The 20,240-nt window shown below is 40.2% G+C and overlaps 1 protein-coding gene across 3 annotated transcripts in view; it reads left to right on the top strand.

Moving 5' to 3' along the window:
* kcnip4 (Kv channel interacting protein 4) overlaps nt 1-20,240 on the top strand; it is a 184,704-nt gene that overhangs the window by 58,544 nt on the left and 105,920 nt on the right. The window lies entirely within an intron of this gene.

Here is a 20,240-nt window from a genome sequence, read left to right as displayed (position 1 = left end):
ATTGAAATAGATTCCTCTGGTTACAACTTTAGGACCCCAGCAGCACTTCACATTCTTCAATGAAAGCCATGTCTGGGTATCATTTTTTATTGGTTCCATTTGTGCACCCAGGAAACTGGAGTGCATATTTGAAACAGCTGGAAGCAGTAATGGAGTTCACTCTTATATATTTCAATGTTAATCTCAGAATTTTCAAAACCTGGATCCACTGCAATGCTCATACTAAAATCATATAGGATTTTTTTTTTTTTACATTTTACTTAACATAATTTAAAAATTGATCCTGGCTTTGAAGGAGGTCAATTTGGAGGTTACATTTTTTAAATAATAAAAACATATTTAAAGGACTTCCGGAGGACTTAACATTATTTCCTACAATGTAAGTTTAAATCATCCCATAAAGAGAAGGAAGGTATACAACCAACTATAAGAAATCCAATGTTCCATCGATTTACTGCAAGAAACAAACCTAACTGAGGAAGAATATAAAAAACTGAGAAGAGATTTAAGAAGAATTGGTAAATTAAGTTTTTCACGCCTCCTATGGTAAAAACAAAAAGGGGGGGGAGTAGCTATACTAATAAACAAATTCCTACCATTTTCTGCTGAGAAGGTGATAAAAGATAAAATGGGAAGATATGTCATTTTAGTGGGCCGTATAGGAGACATGGACATTTCTTTACTAAATGTATATGCTCCACAAGAAGAGAAAGGGATATTTTTCAAACATTTAGCAAATATATTATCAGTGACGGAAAGGGGATGATAATAATGGGCGGGGATTTCAATACAGTACACAATGGGAAATTAGATAGGTTACCATCAGATCAACAAAGTTTGTAATTTTCAAGCTGTTGCTCCTGCATTAGTCTATTTCGAGTGAGGAAGCCTGAAAAATAAGCTGCTAGTTGACTCGACAACTACCGGCCATTTTTCTTTGATTTTGATTAAAACTCATAAAGTAAACAGGTTCATCTTCAAGCTGCTCTGATGAGAATAGACACATTTTCTTTGCTTTCTTTTGGTGCAACAACATAATAAGCAACATGATGATCATCTGTAAAATTTCATTAGCATATAGAAAAACATATTTCCAGACATTTCACCGGCTTCATTCTTTTTAGATCTATAAAATGAAATAGAAAACAACTGTGACTGGGAGGCCTTCCCATGATTGTAAGATAGAGATGACATTAAACTGTTGTACTGCCATCAATATAAAGTTTTTTTGAAGTTCCTGAGTCAAGTCAAAGTTGAATGGGTCAAAACTCAACTGTGGAAAATAACATTAAAAAGAGTATCAATAGATCCTGACTCATGAGGCATTTGACTAAATATAGATGTAGAAAAAACAAACCTACAATACCTGAATGGTTAACATCACTTCTATGGCGTGCATCCACTGACTGTGTACTTTGACTTGTATTCACTCCGACTTTCCCTGCACTGTGCTGATGGCGTGTTGGCGATCACATTGTTTACCAAAACTCAGCTCAGCTGGCTGTTGCTGCTGAAAACTGCAGATGTTGTTAATCTCTGTGCGCACTGGTGTTCAGCGATATGTACAGGTACTGGAAGACGTCACACTCTGTGCTCATCTAATGACAGCCTGCGGATACTGTGGCTGCAGGGTTTTACAGCTTTGACGTTAATGAATTTTCCTGTCTTCTGTGTCTGAACAGTTAAATCATATCCATCATTTTCATGTCTGCTATACTCCCATGATGCAGGTAGCTGCAGTGTAATTTGATATAAACTAATACAAATAAATAAAGTGTAATCCTTCTCAAATATATAAAAATGTGACATCTCGGACTATCTGAAACACATGCTGTACAAGTAAACTGTAAGCTTTGGATGGCCAGTTGACAGCAGACAGCATCCCGCTCCACTTCAACAACTTGCACTGCCTTTTTTTCTGGATAACGTCAAGCAGGGGAAGGTGAGTAGGTGGAGCACTTACCCAGCGCAGTGAAGCACACTCCACTGCAGATGGGTGCTCTATAGATTGTTGCTCAGCTCTCTTGATGCTCAATTTGGTGGCCACAGTGTGAAAAGCTCCCACATTCTTACCTGCCCTGATTGAGATGTATTGTAAACTTTTATTTTTTCAATTCAGAGGTGGTTGTGCTGTCCTCTTGTCACGATAGAGCTTGTGCTTGGGTAAATTTGTCATTCCTCTCTCACATTTTTGTCATTTTACTGCTGTTTAGCATGCATACATCTCACAGTAAAATCATGCCTCCATGTTTCATGACAAGCCTCCCTCTGCAGTATTACAGTTGATCAGGTTGCTTTCATTCAGCAGGGGAAGAAAAGCTCTCATGGCAATGGTTGTGCAAAACCTCAGGCGCCCACGGTTAGTGTTTTCTCGATGGATCAATATATCTGTCAGCTTCTCTGTGAGCGCTGCGTATTTCATGTTGCTCCTGTCATTGCTGCAAGGCGCAACTTAAAAAAAGCTTCTGATCCATCAAAGTCTGGAAAGAAAGGAAAGTTTTCTGGTAATAAAACTGCACTTTCCTCCCCGACTTTTCAAAGAGTGCATGGCCATTATTGTATTGTTTGTACCATACAGCTTCCTACAGCTTAGCTCCCTCTTTACAGGAACAGAGGATAAATCAGTCCATTCTTCATCCCATAAACTCTGCAGGTAGGCTCAAGGGTACTTCAGAGCAGAGTGTCCAGACAAAGCCTTCTGCGGCAAGGCTCTAAAGACTTTGATGCGGAGTAGCTACGTCTGGCTGTGCTGAATACACATATATATTTATAGTTAAAGACAGTGTTTGCATTGGTCCCTGAAAGCCACAAATAGTATGATGTACTATTAGGCTATCTTAAGAGACAAGATTGAATCTTTTTATTAAATCTCAGGCCACAGAGTACAAATGCGATACCAGGGTTGAAGTAATGACATGTATTTCTCTCTGTGAGGATAGAACTGGGAATCATTTGTGTAGTCAAAATCAGGCTTTATTGAAAGGAAGCAGTGTGGACACTGTTGGATGGACATTGATTAAATATCTATATGTGAAGTATGGGTAGAGGGCATCTGACAGTGGTACGATGGACATCTTGTTAACTTGCCCAAAATGTCCTTGTTAATACTGGTGTTTGGTTACTCTCATTATTTGTCCATTATTTTATTTTTTTTATTTTTTTTATTGTCTGATACAGCATTTATCTTCTGTGTTTGTTGTTTTCTCTGTTTGTTTTTTATTATTTTCATGCTGGTCAAACTCACACATTTTATCGTTATCTTTATGTTTTTTTTTCATTCTTCGGCCTGGCACTATTTGGTCCTTTATGTTGTGGATATGTGCTGTGGAAAATTAAAAATCCAATAAAACTTAAGTCATTAAAAAAAAAAAAAAAAATCAGGCTTTATTCACTTTGTTAAACTTCCTTAATTAGATAAACACATGAGTAAAGCTGTGACATGAAATCCTCTTTAAATATGAGCTACTTGTGTGTGCAAAGTAGCCTTAGATACACATTCTTATTTTGTGCTTGGCTTTATTCATGATGCTAGAATTGCCTCGCTGCTGTGATCTTCTGTGACACACCTTTTCCTGGAGGCCTACTTATACTGTAAAGGGTTGCTGACACATATAAAGTTAAATGTGGATTGCTTTCCAAATGTGGTATAGTAATGCACACTGATGTGGTGTTGATGATTTAAATGTATGACACTATGTACATCTAATGTTTCAGCTTTCAGCTAGTCTGGCAAGCATAGGATTAATGCTCGATCATTACTTCTATTCTGGTTCACTTTGAGCTCTGGACCATCTAGTATGTATGTGTATAGATTACAAAAATATATGTTAGTTTTGGTTTTGATTGGATTAAGTACAATATATATAAAAAAACAAATTTGCCTAGTTCCAAAATGTAATCTACAAATATTTTATTTTCTTTTATTTTTGTACAGTCAATTAATCTATGGACATAGTCGGTAGGTTTAAATTTTTTTAAATGGCATCCACATCCCTTAAAATTATTCATCATCACTGATATTGAATTGAAATAGATTCCTCTGGTTACAACTTTAGGACCCTAGCAGCACTCATACAATAAGACTATCTTAAGAGACAAGATTTAATTTTTTTATTAAATCTCAGGATACAGAGTACAGTAATGACATGTATTTCTCTCTGTGAGGGTAGAACTGGGAATCATTTGTGTAAGTCAAAATCAGGCTTTCATAACTTGTAAAGTGAGTAAAGCTGTGACATGAAATCCTCTTTGAATATGAGCTGATTGTATGTGCAAAGTAGCCTTAGATACACATTCTTATGTTGTGCTTGGCTTTATTCATGATGCTAGAATTGCCTCTCAGGTGGACAATGGCTTTCTAGTCAACAGAATATGCCATTTATATTTGACATTTCCTTGATTGCTGTTGAAATTGAGTCACTTTTGTGTGTGAAACATGGAAATTTGTAGCTTGTAGCACTACACTGTGTGTCATGCGACTCATGTCCAGTGAACCAGTGTCCTGTTAATCGTGACAACAAACGTCAGAGCTCGAGATGTCTGAGGTGAAGCTAATCACTGTTTCATCTTTATATTTTTTTAAAGCTATATTTGGGGTCTTTTTGCCTTTTATTGGATAGGACAGCTGAAGAGAGACAGGAAGTGTGGAGAGTGGAGAGGGGGGGAAGACATGCAGGAAATGGGTGACCGGCCGGGAGTTGAACCGGCGACCTCTGCGACAAGGACTATAGCCTCTATACGTTGGATGCTTAGACCGCTAGGCCACAAGCGCCCTTTCACTGTTTCATCTTTTAACTCTGTGGCACACGTCTGCCTTTGTCTCATACATACACCCTTCACCAAAATGTGGTCGTCCTAAAAATAAGGCACAAACTCACCCCAGGGAACACACCCGGAAGTGGCACAGTCCATCATTGTAGTCTGTCAACCCAAGGTTTGTCTTTTCACAACGTGACCATATCCCCAACCCCTGCATCACCTCTTTATCACACCTGAAACTTTCCATACAGCTCTCTCCCAGAGGTTGGCAGCTTCCTCTTATCCGTATGTCCGGCGGTGGGGTTTGACGGAGTCCTGCAAACGGAAGGTCTCACTCTGTATGGAATGCTTACACAGAAAGTGGCGATATACATATTTACAGACAGAGAGAGCTACTCAGGGGGACTTTGGGGGAATTGTTTTGTTCTTGGCTGTGTTGTTGGTTGTTTGTACTCATTTTATATAACACACTGTTGGGAAAATGGAAATAATGTGAAAGTGAGGGATTTTTGGGCTTGCGTTGTCGTTGTGAATACTTCTTGTTTATAAGGGTTGAGCTGTGTGAACTTCTTTGTGGGGGTTCACTGGTCAAAACAGTATGTTTTTCAGAGGCCATCTCTTGCTGGAGAGTTCAGACTCCCTGAAAGATGTTGACATGATGGCAAACTGTACCATGGTCCCAAATGCTCAACCCAGCAACAGAACACCTCACTTTCAATGAGCTGCAGGGGCTGCTTGTCCAAAACAGTGAATCAGAGAAACTTGTCATTTTATTTGGCACGATGCTTGATTTAGTTTGTTGTCATATTTTGCTTTGCTACCACCACCCCTTAAAACATTAGCTTTGCAGGTGTTGCTTGAAGCTGTAGAAGTAGTTGGCATAACAAGCGTGAAATATGTCGATCCAAATCTAAAATTAAACAAATTTCTTTCTTAACACTGAAAGTCTTGGTGAATAAGCCCCCTTTGCCTGATATCTCTTGCACATGTTTTGTCTTTAAACTGACCCGCACATCCTTCAACTTTTTAACAAGTGTTTGTGTTGACCCCAGCCTCCATATCACATTTTCTCCTTGACCATACTCATCAAGGTAAACATGTCGAGACAGTTTCCTGACTGTATATGGACTTGGAATGTGCTGATTTGTTCCACACTTCACACTTCGCACTCAACACGACTGAGGGAGGCCTTGAGAGCCTTCTGCGAGGTTTGTCAATACAAATTATGGCTTCAGATTAAATACTGTGTTTCCTGTGACACAGTGTACCCGGATGATGATATTTGGGTCAGTAGTTTGTTTCCCAATCGCTCATGTGAGAAGCAGGACCTCAGAAATAGAGAGGTGGCAAACTCTGGTTATCTCATTTTGTCATGAACACGGAGAGATGTGTGTTGTGTGACCTGAAAGTAATCCAGGGTAGCTGCTGCAGTGGAAACTCCTGAGTGGAAATTTTAAAGACTCAAGGGGTGTTGTTGTTTATCGGAACCACGGATAGAAAAGGAAACCAGTGGCAAAGATGACAGGTGATTGAGTTGCACATGTGCTGGAATTAAATGTTCTCATGGGATCTGTGCAGACGATGATGTCTGCAAGCATGTATGAACTTAAGCAGACACTAACACACTTGGGGATTGCATGAGTATCCTAATTGTTTGTTCGTCCATAAATCTGTCTGCAGCAACAACCAAGCAAGAAGCTTTATTTTTAGAAGAAACACATTAAGTACTACATAGGATTTTTTTCTTTAGAAGCCTCACAAAAATAGAAATAAATAATTATCACAATTTTTTGAACCGCTTCCTGTAACAGCAGTTGGCTAATCAAAGTTTAGTCACTATACTTATTTGCAGTGGGTCTCTCAAGTATTGTATAGCTCCACATGCAAAATAATTAAATAAATAAATGAATAATAATTACATGGGGCTCTTATAGAATGCATACTCGGTTACAAAAGAAGTTCGAGGCTTGTGTTGAAATGGTTAATCAGGGTTTATCAACAATTTTTTAGCTGCAATCAAATACATTAACAATTTGTATGTAGGTCAAGAAAATGCAGCTGGTTTTGGGTCCAGATTGATTTTACTTCCCCAATCTGCTTGGAAGAAGATAGTAGTTGCACTGATATGAAATCATAAATATTAAAGACGTTCAATACTTAGGATCAGATATCCTGTTGGAACAAAAAGATAGTCAGTCAGAAGATAAGCTGACTGATGTAAGAAGCACAACAAATGCAGCCATGAAGACAGTAGTAAACGCGAAGCATCAAGTTAGATGGATGTCAGAGATGGAGGATCAACTTGTTGATTTGTGGCAGCAACATAAGCGTTTGTTTTTTAGGGATGCAACACTACATTTATCCCGCAGTTCAATACATACCTCAATTTTTTGGTCACGGTTTTCAATTTGATTCATTTCTGACTGCCTGGGCTGCTTTAGCACATTAGGCTAGTTTGTGTCTATTTTTACAGCTTTACTTTTAATTCCTCTTTTTTTGTCTGTTTAAAAAAAAATCTTGCAGCAAAATCTGCTGCGATGATGACGGCAAGGAAGGGAGGGTCTACTTTGCCAACTGTTAGTTATTTTATAGAAAATAAATAAATAAATAAAACACAAACCTCTGTTTAAATAAAGTTGCCACTCAGGAGATTGTTACAAAGATCTAAACCTTTCCATGTCCTTGCTGACTTGGATTTTGGTCACATCATGACAGCCATGCAAAGAATGAAAGCCTCTTCTTCGAGTGTTTTTTTTGTTGGTATACGCTCAGGTATTTCAGATGAATTTTTTCAGGATCAGCAAGAGGAGAAATAAAGCTTTTTTATAAACCAAATTTTTTTTTTTTTTTTAGCAAAAAGTAATAACTTTTCTATGCCATATTTATGCCTGTACTAACTGAATGCAGAGGCTCTGTGATGTGATGCAAACAGTTTAACAGCACAGGTTTGTTTCAGGGCTTTATAAAAGTAAAATTATAGTTTACATTTTTGCTATATGAATTTTATTTTGGCTTAGGATCCAAACTGCCCACTAAAAACACTGTCAGGGAATAATTACTTAAAGGACAACACTTTTCAGCCCATTTAAGCTGAAAGTCTGACTGTAACCTGGCCATGACCAGGTTAGCTTTACTAAGTAAGTTAGCATGGCGATCCAGACAGGCATTGAAAACTCTCCCTTTCAAATGAACTAATTCAATTTCCCCCTTGAATCCTGCTTTGTAGTACACCCCTCAGCCTTTAATTAATACATTTTTTTTTCCTTTTCAACACATTCAGGCAGAATGCTCATGCTGATGGTGCTACTCGGTGCTTTGGGAGCTTAGTGCCTTCTTCTGCCACTCATTGGCTGTGACTGCAGTGACTCTGCTTACCACTATGCTATGTATATTTAGCGCATAGTGATTGATTGAAAAAGGGTTTCCTAATGCCAGCGCATGAACTCACAAGCGCACACAAACAGAGCCAATAAAGATTGAAATGTAATGCAGGCAAGCTAGTTATAACAAAACTGGCAATTGATGTAATTAGCAGCTAGCAGTGTTTAGCTTTAGAAGCATCCCATAGTCTGTCATGTTTGTTTATTTTGAAGTCACATTTGACCAACAGGATTTCCAGTTTTGAGAGTTGGACTCTGGTTGTAGCTGAATGGACTCTGTTAGCCTGTGGTGTAATGCATTGGCCCTTAGCATTTTATTCAGACTTCATTTCAATCACAAAATCAGATGCTAGCTTCTGCTATTGAGAGGCCTGTTTTTGCGGACATCTGGGGCAGGATTTATCAAATCATCAATTAATAATGACACTCTTCTAAAGAGGCTACATTACAATTTGAAAAGTCATTTTCTTTTTAGATTAGGTTGTCATGTCCCCTGTTAAAGTCTGTGAAAGCAAGTCGTGACACAAAAGCACCTCTATGCCCCTCAAGCACCTTGTAAATTATTCAACTAATTGTGACAGTGTACCAATTCTCTGTGCTGCTTTGACCCACTAAGAAGTTTCAGACACTTCAAGTGTCTTGAATCTTTATTTTTCCCTCAAAGCACACCTTTTATTCTGTACCTGCCTGTGGAGCATCCCCTCTCTGCTCATCCCCTTCTAAAAAAAAGTGTGTGCTGGGATAACCGCGACAAGAACTCAAGGTCAGACGGAGCAGGATTTACCAAAATAAACCTGCCTTTTTCTCTGTCAAGTGACCCGTTTCAAAGCAGATTCACACACCAATCTCATCTCCTACCTGCGCCTGTCAGCTTGATGGCCGTGTAATATTGAGAAAGCGTGTTTTCTTAAGCAAATTCACCGCAGTAATGCGACTGGAAGCAGTTAACGGTTTGAGTTAATGACAGGCGTCTCAGATGGGAGAGCTTGGCAGTGATAGATGAGTGCAATTGAGATACAGTATGGGCTAATTAGAGGAGAAGATGATGCACTTGGCTGCTCTTAATGTCATCACGGACGTCTGGCTTAGCCTGTCAATCACAGTTAATACTGACCTTGACATTTTGATGCACCAACCTGGCAGTTTTTTTTTATTTTTACATCTCTCAGCGTCTTATTCTTGCAGTATTTGTATCAGTCTTTTAACCACTTTACTTATCTGTGTCTTAAGAGCCTGTGCTGTACCGTTATCGTCATCCATTACTGTCACTTATTCTTTTAACATTCAATTACACATGATGTGGCAGGCTCATAATGTACTGTCACTGCTGATTCACCGGTGGACACTTTCCCCTTAATTCTCCTTTATTTCTTTCCTCCTCCTCCTCCTCCTCCTGCTCCTCCTCATGTGCTTTCCATCTCCCCTTTTTCTTTCTCCTCCTCCTCTCGGGCCAATCAGGCCACTCCTCCATGGCAACCGTCAGTGAGTGTAAAACATCCACAGATGGTGCTGAGTAGAGCAAGCGGCACTGCAAGCGCACTACGAGATCAAGTGTGGGAGTGTGTGTTTGTTTATGTGTCTGAGAGGAGACAGAGGCGCAGAGGCTCATTGGATAACCGCTGCATCGTGGAGTAGTTTCTAGTAACACTGAAGAAGAGTGGGGGTGTGTGAGCCCAGAGGAAAAGTCTGAAGAGGAGGAGAAAGTGTTGGAGGAGGGAAAAAAAAACAGATAAAGAGACACCGTCCCTAGAGAGGAGGAGTAAAACCGCTGATGAGGAAATATTAATGACCTGACAAAAAAAGCACACAACAATCCCCGGTGTGGATCAGACAACCTCACGCTGGAGCCGCACACCAGGAGAGACGCACGCGTGCAAAACGAGCCCCCCTCTCTGCGCTCCACTCACTCATGATCATCACTCCAAACACGCGCAGACACAAGGGCCACGCTGACACAGCCAGAAAAGTGGAGCCAAGAAGAGGACGCTTGATTCGCCTTTGGACTCTGTCACAATAAAAGCCATCCTTGGTGTTGCTTTTAAATACCCCGGACCCAGAGTCCTGCTGTTGTGCTGACCTTTTCCGACTCCCCCTCTTCGCCCAGGAGCAAAGATGAGCTGCAGGAAAAGGTGCAAGCGGGAGATCTTCAAGTTCGCACAGTACCTGTTCAGACTTGTCACGGGCACGCTTAACACGGGTAAGAAACCTGGTGGGCTTTGAGTGGAGGAATTCTCTGTCAAGCGTTTTCATTAGCGGTGATTTTTGTTTCAACCTCTCATCACTTTGGTCAAACTTTTACACTTGACTCATATTTTAATCAACTAAAACATAGTCTTTTACTAAGGTACATTGGATATGCAGGGCTCTGTAAGGACACTTGCATGTCATCAGTGTCTGACAGTATTTAGTTTGTGTGTACATTAATGGCTCCAGACTCTGCTCGAGCATTGTGAGGATTTCCAGAGTGGGTTTGAATTTATTATACACTCTGCACCATATTTTATGTGACCGCTTGTGTACGTCTAAGTGTAAATGGGTGCAAGACAGAGTATGAATCGAGGCAAAGGTGAAACCTTTAAAGCGGGAGCCAAACTTGCTCAGAGAGCTTATAAAGGCAGGTATTTAAGAATCTTTCAAACTTAATATCTTCATCGGTATCCCGCTTTTGGCAACTTTTCATTTTGCTCAACATAACTTGTTAATTTTGTGTTATATTCTATTATTCTAGTGTTTGTTAAGTAGGTTTGATCACACCATTAATTTGACTTTTGCTAATTAAACATGCAGCTGTCAAAGGCACAACAGTGAAATTAATTCATCACAGTCTGTTGATGCTGAATGCACCTGCACTCGTCCCTAAAACGGTTGCACATTGTGCACACACAGCATCATTCATCTCTGTTTCTGCAGCTGTATCAAGCTGTAAAGTGTAATAGACCCTGTCTTCTCTTTTGTTCTGCATCCACACAAACACACACACACACACACACACACACACACACACACACACACACACACACACACACACACACACACACACACACACACACACAAACACACACACAAACACACATACCAAGAGCTTTCCTAATAAGACAGATAGTGAATCAATGGTATTAACAAGATTAAATCTCAGATTAGAGTGGATTATCAGTAGATTACTCAATAAAAGGTTCAATACAGGATAAAGGTTAGCAGGAGTAGCATACACTCATCACCAGCCCATATATCTGGTATGCATCAAACCAGTGCTGAGGATTATTTACATATGTCATTAACAGTGTGCAGTCTATTATTCTGCCGAGGTGTACAAATGTGACTACACTAGTAGCATATTTTAACACCTTCGCCTTGCTCCTGTCTCGTCTTGCATTAACTGAGCTCTGTCGTTGAGTAAGTTGTTGATTATCACGCTGTATGAGCGAGATGGTGCTAAACCCAAGAGAGAGGTGCTATAGGAACATGATAATGAATTCCAACATACCTCTGAAGATATAAGACTTCATTTATTTCTTCGACCAGTGGCTCCTTCCAAAACGCTTTATTTAATGCAAAAAAAAATCATACATTTCACACACACAAAGAGTATATTTCCACACAGACATGGCCTACTTTCTACCGTCTCCTTGACCTTATGGAAAAAGACGAACAAGTGGGGAGGATGGGAGGCAGCTATAAAAAAAAAAGCTGCTCCATCACTGGGCTGCACTATCAAAGGTTTAGACGGCTTCAGCTTTCCAATCATACAGATAAATATATCCTCGTGGGGGAAAGCATTCTTTGAGAAATCCACCTGCTGTATCTGCCAATAGGAGTCCACTCTTGGTGTCCATAGCTACCAGCAGGTCAATTAGGTTAAATTTGAATTCCCATTTACTGAAAACATGATCTGAATATGTTCAGGTATATTTTTCCTTTATTGCAGTCAAAGCTTGGAATGATATAAAGCATGGCAGTGCTTTACAGTGTGTCATAGGCAACAGCAATTGTTGCCTTTAATGTCAATGTCAGGACTTGTTAATTATTGATCGTGTTGAATACAAGGCTGAACATATTTCCCTGTGGACCCAGTCCAGTCACTTTGCTTGTGCTGAGTTGGGGGAATTTTTATTCATGACATTGTCTGAAAATTATTAATCTAGTTGCTATACATTTGCCACGAAAAAGGGTAAAACTACGAAGGCCTGTGTCCACAAATAGCCTTCTTTGTGCTGGCAGTGACCCTAATTTTACAGTGCTTCTTACCTGTGGGACCGTTAAGTCTTTTTGAAGCAGCTCTGCATGCCTAATGCTTCCTTTCATTTAAATACATTTTGTAAAGAAAAAACAAAGACAATGGAAAGGAAATAGTGTCCTGGCATTAACAGCAGCTCTAGACCTTGAAATTGTAGCCTTGAGAAATCAAGTCTAGGGCTGATTTCGAAACCGCCTACTATACTAGCAGTATGTACTGATTTGGCCAAAATTCAGTATGTAGTAAGTAGTATGTGAACAACAGCTAAATCTGCAGTATGCCAAAACTCCCCGGATGTCTACTGATTCGGGAAAATTTCAAAGTATGCATCGGACCAGTCTGCCTCGCATACTGTTTCCCACAATGCACAGCGCTCGTTCTGCTTTTTCTTTTTTCTTCTTTTTTGACGGGATGAAATACGTTTTTTGGTGCTGTGAAAGTGATCAAATTCCATCACTTCCTAACTTTTTAAATCTTAAGTGAATGCTAAAGAAGCAGTTTCTCTATTGGCTTGGCCGTTGTCTACTTCCGCTTTCCGAAACTGGAAATCCAGTGACGTCTGGCCCAGCGTACTGCAACACAGATCGAACAGAACAGTCATACTACATACTAAATTCAAACGCAGTATGTAGTAGGCAATACCTACTGAATACTACATTGGTAAGTAGTATGTAGCAGGCCGTTTCGAAAACAGCCTAGGTGCATGAGACAGACAGTGCATTGTTTCATCACTGCCATTGTGTACTAAGGTGATACAGGAAGGCCTACCTCTTCTCTTTTTGATTTTGACTTGTCAGTTAGGGGGAAGTGACATTGACAAGCACTGTGGTGGTCTGAAAGTTGATGAAAAAACACTGACAGTGAAGGTGTTTAGTGGACACAGGCCCTTGGTTTTCAAACTTTTTGGAACATAAAACATACGGCAGTCATGGTGACAAATGCTAACTTTAATGTTTTTTATGTAACATCTTTGGAAACCAGGACATCAGTTCTGAGTGTCCATGTTTGTTAGTCCAAATTATGACAATGGAATGTAGAACTTCTCTTTGTCACACATTGTTTGGCTACAACTTCTGTGAGCAACAAGATGAGGAAGACATTACCCAAGACAAATTCTAAAACGCATTATCATTCATCCATTAGAGTCTATTTCCACTTGAATGGATCCATCTCTCTATAAACACACACCATATTAACTTATCACACACACACACCCCGTGCTGCAGATGAATACAAATAGAGTTTGACCAGAGCAAAGCTGGCTCAGCCGTATTTGGGTGACCGGGGGAAGAGGATGATGGATGGAGTCAGTTAGCAGACCATGGGATTTTAATTGAGATGTTCATTGTCCCAGAGCTGCCTCACAGCCATTGCTTCATTGATCACTAGGTCACCAAAGCCAGCACAAACACATAGTGTAAGGTCGAGGGTAGTGTGTATGATTTAATGAAACAAGCATGGGCTGATTGGGTTGTGAATTACATGTGAAATGTCACGGAGGGTTCATGATCACACAGGCTTGTTTCTTTCAATAGGTCTATGAACCAGATGTTTGATGAAGGTCTTGTTATCTTTGTCTACAGAGTGATAAATGAAGTCTAAATTGAAAGGTAATTAGTTTGATGTCTTCAAGCACAGGATAATTTATTGATGAACAAACTGCACCACTGCAACAAAGGCTGCCATTTCTATTCTGCAGCCCAGGAGGCCTTGAATTTTCCATCTGTAGGAGAAAAAAAAGAATGTAAACGAATCACTGATGCACATTCTTCCAGGTTATAAATCCAAACCGCAGTGTCAGCAGTACTCAATATATTGGAAAAGAAGAAATGTATTTGTTGCACTCACCAGGGGAAATCTTCAATCTTTCTTACATTTTCAAGACTGCCTCTTTGAAATACAATCTGGGAGAGCTACAAGTCCACTGTAGCATTTAGATGTTCCAAAGCTGTGTTTTTAATGCAGTTTGCCTGAAAAGACCCATTCTCAGTGTCTGTTTGTTATGTAGTCAATACCCAGGATAGCTTCAAGCATGTATTTCCTCCTCCATTCAGCCCGATTGCATTGTATTGCACAGTAAATCTGCCTTTTTTCTCAAGATCCAAGAAGTACTTTTTTGGAATCTTTCACCACATCTTCACAGTTCATTTCTCCCCCCCCCAGGCTGTCAGGCATCTCAGCTTCTGTAATGCATCATCCTTCCCTTCCTCATCAGGACAGCCTCACATGCTCATAACTGAGTCCAAGCATGTCTTTAGAAATAGTGCATAGCCTCTGAGCCTCTGCACTCACTTTTTACATCAACACTGGTAAAAGTTTCTTTGGGATGACTCTTATTTGAGCTGTCAAAGCTTTGATGGCCCTCTGAGCAGCGAAACCATTCTTGTATTGATTGCATGTAGTTTGTTTCAGCTTGTTGTTGAGGTTGTTTTTCTCTGCAGGGGAGATGGATGTTCCCTTGGTTGATTTCTTTATAATGGAACAATGCTGAATGATGTTAATGTCTCAGGTTTGCAGTAAAGGCTAAAAAGCTACTTTCTCTACTCTCAGGATGCTTCACTTTTATTGCCAAATAAAATTGATCCTTTTTACAGTATTAGAACAGGAAGTAGTCTGCTTTCAGTTTGTTGTATTTTTGTCGTCAGAGTAGTATTGGCTCATCATGTATCAGCAGGCTTTAAGTGTATGCAGGAAAACAGGATGTATGGAGAGTAAAAGTAGGCAGAGAGCAATCAGCCATAATGACATCTTGTGGATTCTGTGGTGAATGCAGTGTTACCTGCAACCTCCGTCCCACAGGCGCTACAGCAAACTCAATGCATTGTGCCATTTCCATAGCCAAGCCATTCAAAGTCTCTTAGCCGCACTCTCCAAAACCGTGAGCCTTATTTGCCACTGGTGCATTCGTGTCGCAATCATCAACTTCAGGAGGTGCATCTTCTGTACCGTTAGGCGGCCTTCAAAAGAGATCTCTCAGCATTCTCTTCATCTTCTCTTCAGTTTTTTTATTTCTTATATCTCGTCAATGCAAATTTTCCTGGTTCACCGCAAGGACTTTTCTCTTTGTTTATGTTTCAAATATTATCGGAAAACCCAGCCTGAGTTTAGACTGGCAGTTTAGTGTGACAGCTTGTCTGGGTCAGGACTGCAGTGGTAGCAGTTCCAAGAGAAAGACGCCTACATCTTTTCCCCTGCCAGATTTCTACACTGCTTAAAAAAGCACTCAAATGTCGCCTTGGACATGTTTTTGTCCCGGATCCTTCAGGAATGTAGTCCGGTTCAACCCCAATGGGACACCCTCAGCCAGGTGCCTCGAATAGTCCTTTTCTGCCTGCATTTCAAGGTCCTTTGTGAAAAGTAGTCACCAAACTAACTCTACAAGAACTAAACCTTTTTGATCTGCTGCCTTCAATAAGTTGTGAGTATTTATGTAGAACTTTTGAGAAGGATTTCCGCCTTGTGTAGTTCCACAGTAATTATAAGTTGAAAGGGGGTCTTATCTTGTGCCAAAGAACCCAAAATCAAAGAAAAAAAAAATTGCACCAGCATAGGAGAGGTCTTTTCATGTGCTTTTTGTGATTTAGATGAAAGGCATTCAAGGCCATGTGACATTATTGTGTCTTTAAGAATTGAACTCTGTGACTTCTCAGCATGTCCTGAAAAGTGCACCTATACATGCAGCACATGTATAGGTGCCCAAGCAGTGACGCAAGGCATTGTCTTTGTTTCCTTCTCTTTGGTTTCCCGATGGCTAATAGGAGGTCATGTTCCACCTGCCCCATGAGGACAGCACGTTCAAAGCCCATAATCCCTGACCAAACACTGAATATTTGATACCCGCAGAGAGGCTTGGTTGGCATCATGTCTGCGTAATGTTGCTCCCCTTCTGAATGGCAAGACAAGAGTCGCTATTTAACACTGCTTGTTTTCACTCTATGGGCTGTGGTTGAGAGTTTGCGGAGTTCATGGCTCTTATTGTTGGTGATACATTGCACATGCATACATTTATTAAAAGTTCGGTTTGTCTGGAGCTTTTTTTTTTACTAATGGAGACCTGTACAAAATCTAGTGTATGGATAAATTGCCATCTTTTGTGCCACTTCAGTGATAATTTGCTGGAGTTTACGGACCTTTGCTGAATCTGCAGGGCTCATTGTTATGTTAAGGTGTTAGAAAATGGGCAAAGGTCCATTAAGTATTTCATTTTAAATCTTGTTATCTGTCACTTTAGATATTTTCCCTCATTTAACAACAGTCCAAAAGCACTTACTTTATATGATTTTGAATAAAGTATATTCTCTGTCCTAGTGGAACATTTATCAGACAGCCGCAACACGAACAGATGGCTAACCATGTTGCGTAATTCTTCCTTTCACAGTCAATGAACTAACATGGCGTCTGCTTCATTCACCTGACAAGCATCTGTGCGTATCACAGTCCAGAGCTTCATGTTTGTGTTCAAACCGTGAAAAAACTTGACGTGTCTATAATGTGTTTCACAAACTTCTTTCCTGAAATCCTTGGTGCAAATTTAGCCCAATTATAACTCAACTATCCCACTTTGTGAGACTCTATGAGGAGTCTCTGAATTTTGACACCAAAATAATGATTGAAAGAAAAAGCATTAGCAGACAGCAGACTTCCAAATGCTGACAAAACTTGGATCACACCACAGTTAAATCACCACCATCCTAAGGGAGGTATTTGTTTAACGGTGTGTGTCTTTGTGTTCAAATCTTCCACTGAGAATACTTTGCTAATTTAGTTTCCTCCTGTGAACCTACTGGATATTTTTGCTTTCATTTCACCATAACAAATGAACAAACTGATGGGAATCCACACTTTTAGTCTCTTAAAATAAGTACAGGAGTACAGCCATATTCAGAAAGTCTTGCTGTCGGACTTGAAGTAAGATTAGGAAGTTGTTTTGATCCTGAACATCAAAGCACGTCCACAGAACCTCTTGCATAATGGAAAAAAGCCTGAAATGAGTATCAGTGTCATCTGGTAATGGCTTTCTTTTAACCTTGCACCCTGACCTTTCATCATGACCCCTTTTACAGGGTTCACTGTCTCTGGTCCAGGCAGACAGGAGACATTTGACAGTGATATCTGTATACGTATCAGCTTCCTGGCAGACTCAGTACTCAGCCTTTGTGTTTCACTGTGTCCAAAACCTTCTCCTGGTTTCTGGTTTCTGCTGATGTGTTGTCGTCCAGATCCAAGGCTGCACAGATTTATCGGCTTGTGGTTTTTATCCTACAGTAGCTGAACCCATGGCTTGTGCACTTACATCCTCCTGCCCCTCAGTAAGAAAGACCTAAGGTCTGTAAAGTGCTGTGAGACAATCTGGCTGTGAGACGTTAAAGAGGAGAGGGAGAGTGGACTCACTGTGGTGGAAAATGAATGTTACAACCTCGTTCAGTCTACAACTGCTTGACAAAATAGTCTTTCACCTTTCAGATGTAGAGCTCAGGGTTGGGAATTGGTCGCACATGAAGCTTAAAAAAGCTCAGGATCATTGCCTCTGCGTTATAGAAAGCCCCAAAAAACTCAATTCAGACGCAGCCATTCGGAACCTCTGGCTGTAGTTGCAGAGAAGTCCCTCCTTCACTCACCATCCCTGCAACTTTGTAATTACTAGATGTAAAATAATTAATTAGTCAATGATGAGCTTGTCGAAGAAATGTCACCCTCTCAGTTGAAAAGAGTGATTAAAGCTCTGTATGTCAGGGGACTCCAGCATGCATTGTTGTGTATTTTATGCCCTATATTGTATCTTCACTCCTGTGAACAATAACTGAGATAAATATGTGAACCTCATTAAAAAGACGGTGTAGCGACTGAGTGGTGTAGTTGTACAAAGTTTTTGAAGATTAGAAATGGAAAGATCAATTAAAAAAACAGATGAGTCAGAGATCGATCGCTCTTCAAATCATACAGTTTGGTACTTTAATGAGGTCCAGCTCTAGTACACAATCTTGATTTTAAAGGCTGATCAGACCCAGGACAGTGGGCATCTCTAACATGACATACTAATCGACTGGATATATGAATTTGCAAATATCTGAATGGCCAACACAGAGTTGATGTTCAGCGGGTCCTGATTAGTGTTGTAGTGGGGTCACCGACCCTTGAGTCTTGAGTCCCCAGCGTTAAAGTTCAAGACACCAGAGGAAAAAAAAGAGTCAAGTTTGTGTCCCGTCCCCTTTGCTTGAGGATTATAAAGAGGACTGATGTTTTCAGTCATAACTGTTGACTCTATGAACCCGACTTAGCTGTGTGAAAACACATTTCATTCATTGCCATTAGTTTCTGACTGGTCCTGTCTTGAGATTTGAATAATCAGCAAAGTTACAGCACTGTGCATCATGCATAAATGTGCATCATCTCTTTTTATTGAGAGACATTGTTCTGTGGTGGAATCACTTCAGATTTCTATTAGACTCAAAATATGTACGCATCTTAGACAGTTACTGTTTGCTAGCAGCTTGCTAACAGTTACAGTCCAAGTAACTTTACCTGCTCCCTTTTTTTCTTGTTGCATCCCGGACAGATTTCTGCTACAGTTAGTTTCACCCTCTCTTTTCTGTGATAGTTCTTTTATACATCCAACGTGTTGCACTGCTCTTGCTTGCATTTGCTGTACAATCTTTGATAGCAAAACTCACAATTAGTGGTGTCACTTCAAGCATCTTTGCAGGATCTTCTGCTGAACAGGATCGCATGCAGGTGAGAAAGCGACAGCAGCTCTAAACTGAATAAATGATGAGAGCCTTTTATGAAAAAAAGCTAAAACAGTAAAAGTATTATCGATAGATACGTCATAGTCCTCCAATATTCTGAGACTGAATTCCTGCAATACTTAAGTCGCAGTATCAGTGCGTGAGCCCAAGTCGGGTTATCTGCTCACAGCCCCCAAATCTCCCCCAAAACAGAGTCACAGAAATACTAACGAATAAATAAAGGACTGGATTTGGTGTTTTTACCTGTTTAATTAACATGTCCTTGTGTTTTTGAGAGGAGGAGACCTTAGAGGATAATTTAGCCCCTATCAAAAGCCTCGTGAATAAAGAACACTGTAGAGTTACATAAGATTCTAAACTTAAGATCATCAGGTTTATTTTCTCAGACATAAGAAAGCTCTTGAGTGCTGATAAAAGTATTCTCACAGGCTGTGTGTAATCTGTGCAAGAACTCCGTAATCATGTGCAAAATTGCTGAATTCCTCCTCCCTCAAATGCAGCAGATTGTGAATGTCCTTTCATCATATTTTAGCTTAAACAGGAACACCTCTCTGAGAGAAAGTTGTGGTGTTTGTGCTTGCATCGATCTCCTCTATGTCACCACCACAACATCCACTGCTCCCTTTTTGTCTTCCCCATTGTTCTGCGGTAATCCCGTGCCACTGTCCATTTAAATTTCACCCTTGTCAGCCCATGTAATCGGTTTTCCCATTTACGCTAATGTTTGTAAACGAGAGTCCTTCTGAGTGGAAAGAATGGCCGGGTTATTTTTAGCACGGTTGAGTTACAAAGCTGCCGTGTACGAGGGTATTACTGATTTCAATCCTGCTGGAAATTCACCTCCATGGGTTGCGTTTGATGAGTCAACAAAAGCAGAACCGTTGCTTCAGTGTTTCATGATTAAGTTAGATTTTAATAAGAAGAATCTGCAGCCTCAGTGGAGCAAAGCTCAGCAACACACAAGAACTGTCAGAAGAAGACTACGCCCTTTAAAACTGCAGACTATTAAGAGGAGAGTTAATTTGTTTTGTTAGTTTTCTTTGCTCATTGTTGTTATCACCTCAGAGAATTACACCAGCACTTTTTGCTATCCTATCTGACTCTCCCTGAAGTGATCATTAC

Source organism: Notolabrus celidotus, chromosome 23 (assembly GCF_009762535.1).
Source record: "Notolabrus celidotus isolate fNotCel1 chromosome 23, fNotCel1.pri, whole genome shotgun sequence".
NCBI lineage: Eukaryota > Metazoa > Chordata > Actinopteri > Labriformes > Labridae > Notolabrus > Notolabrus celidotus.
This window is presented reverse-complemented; position numbering and strand designations above follow the sequence as displayed.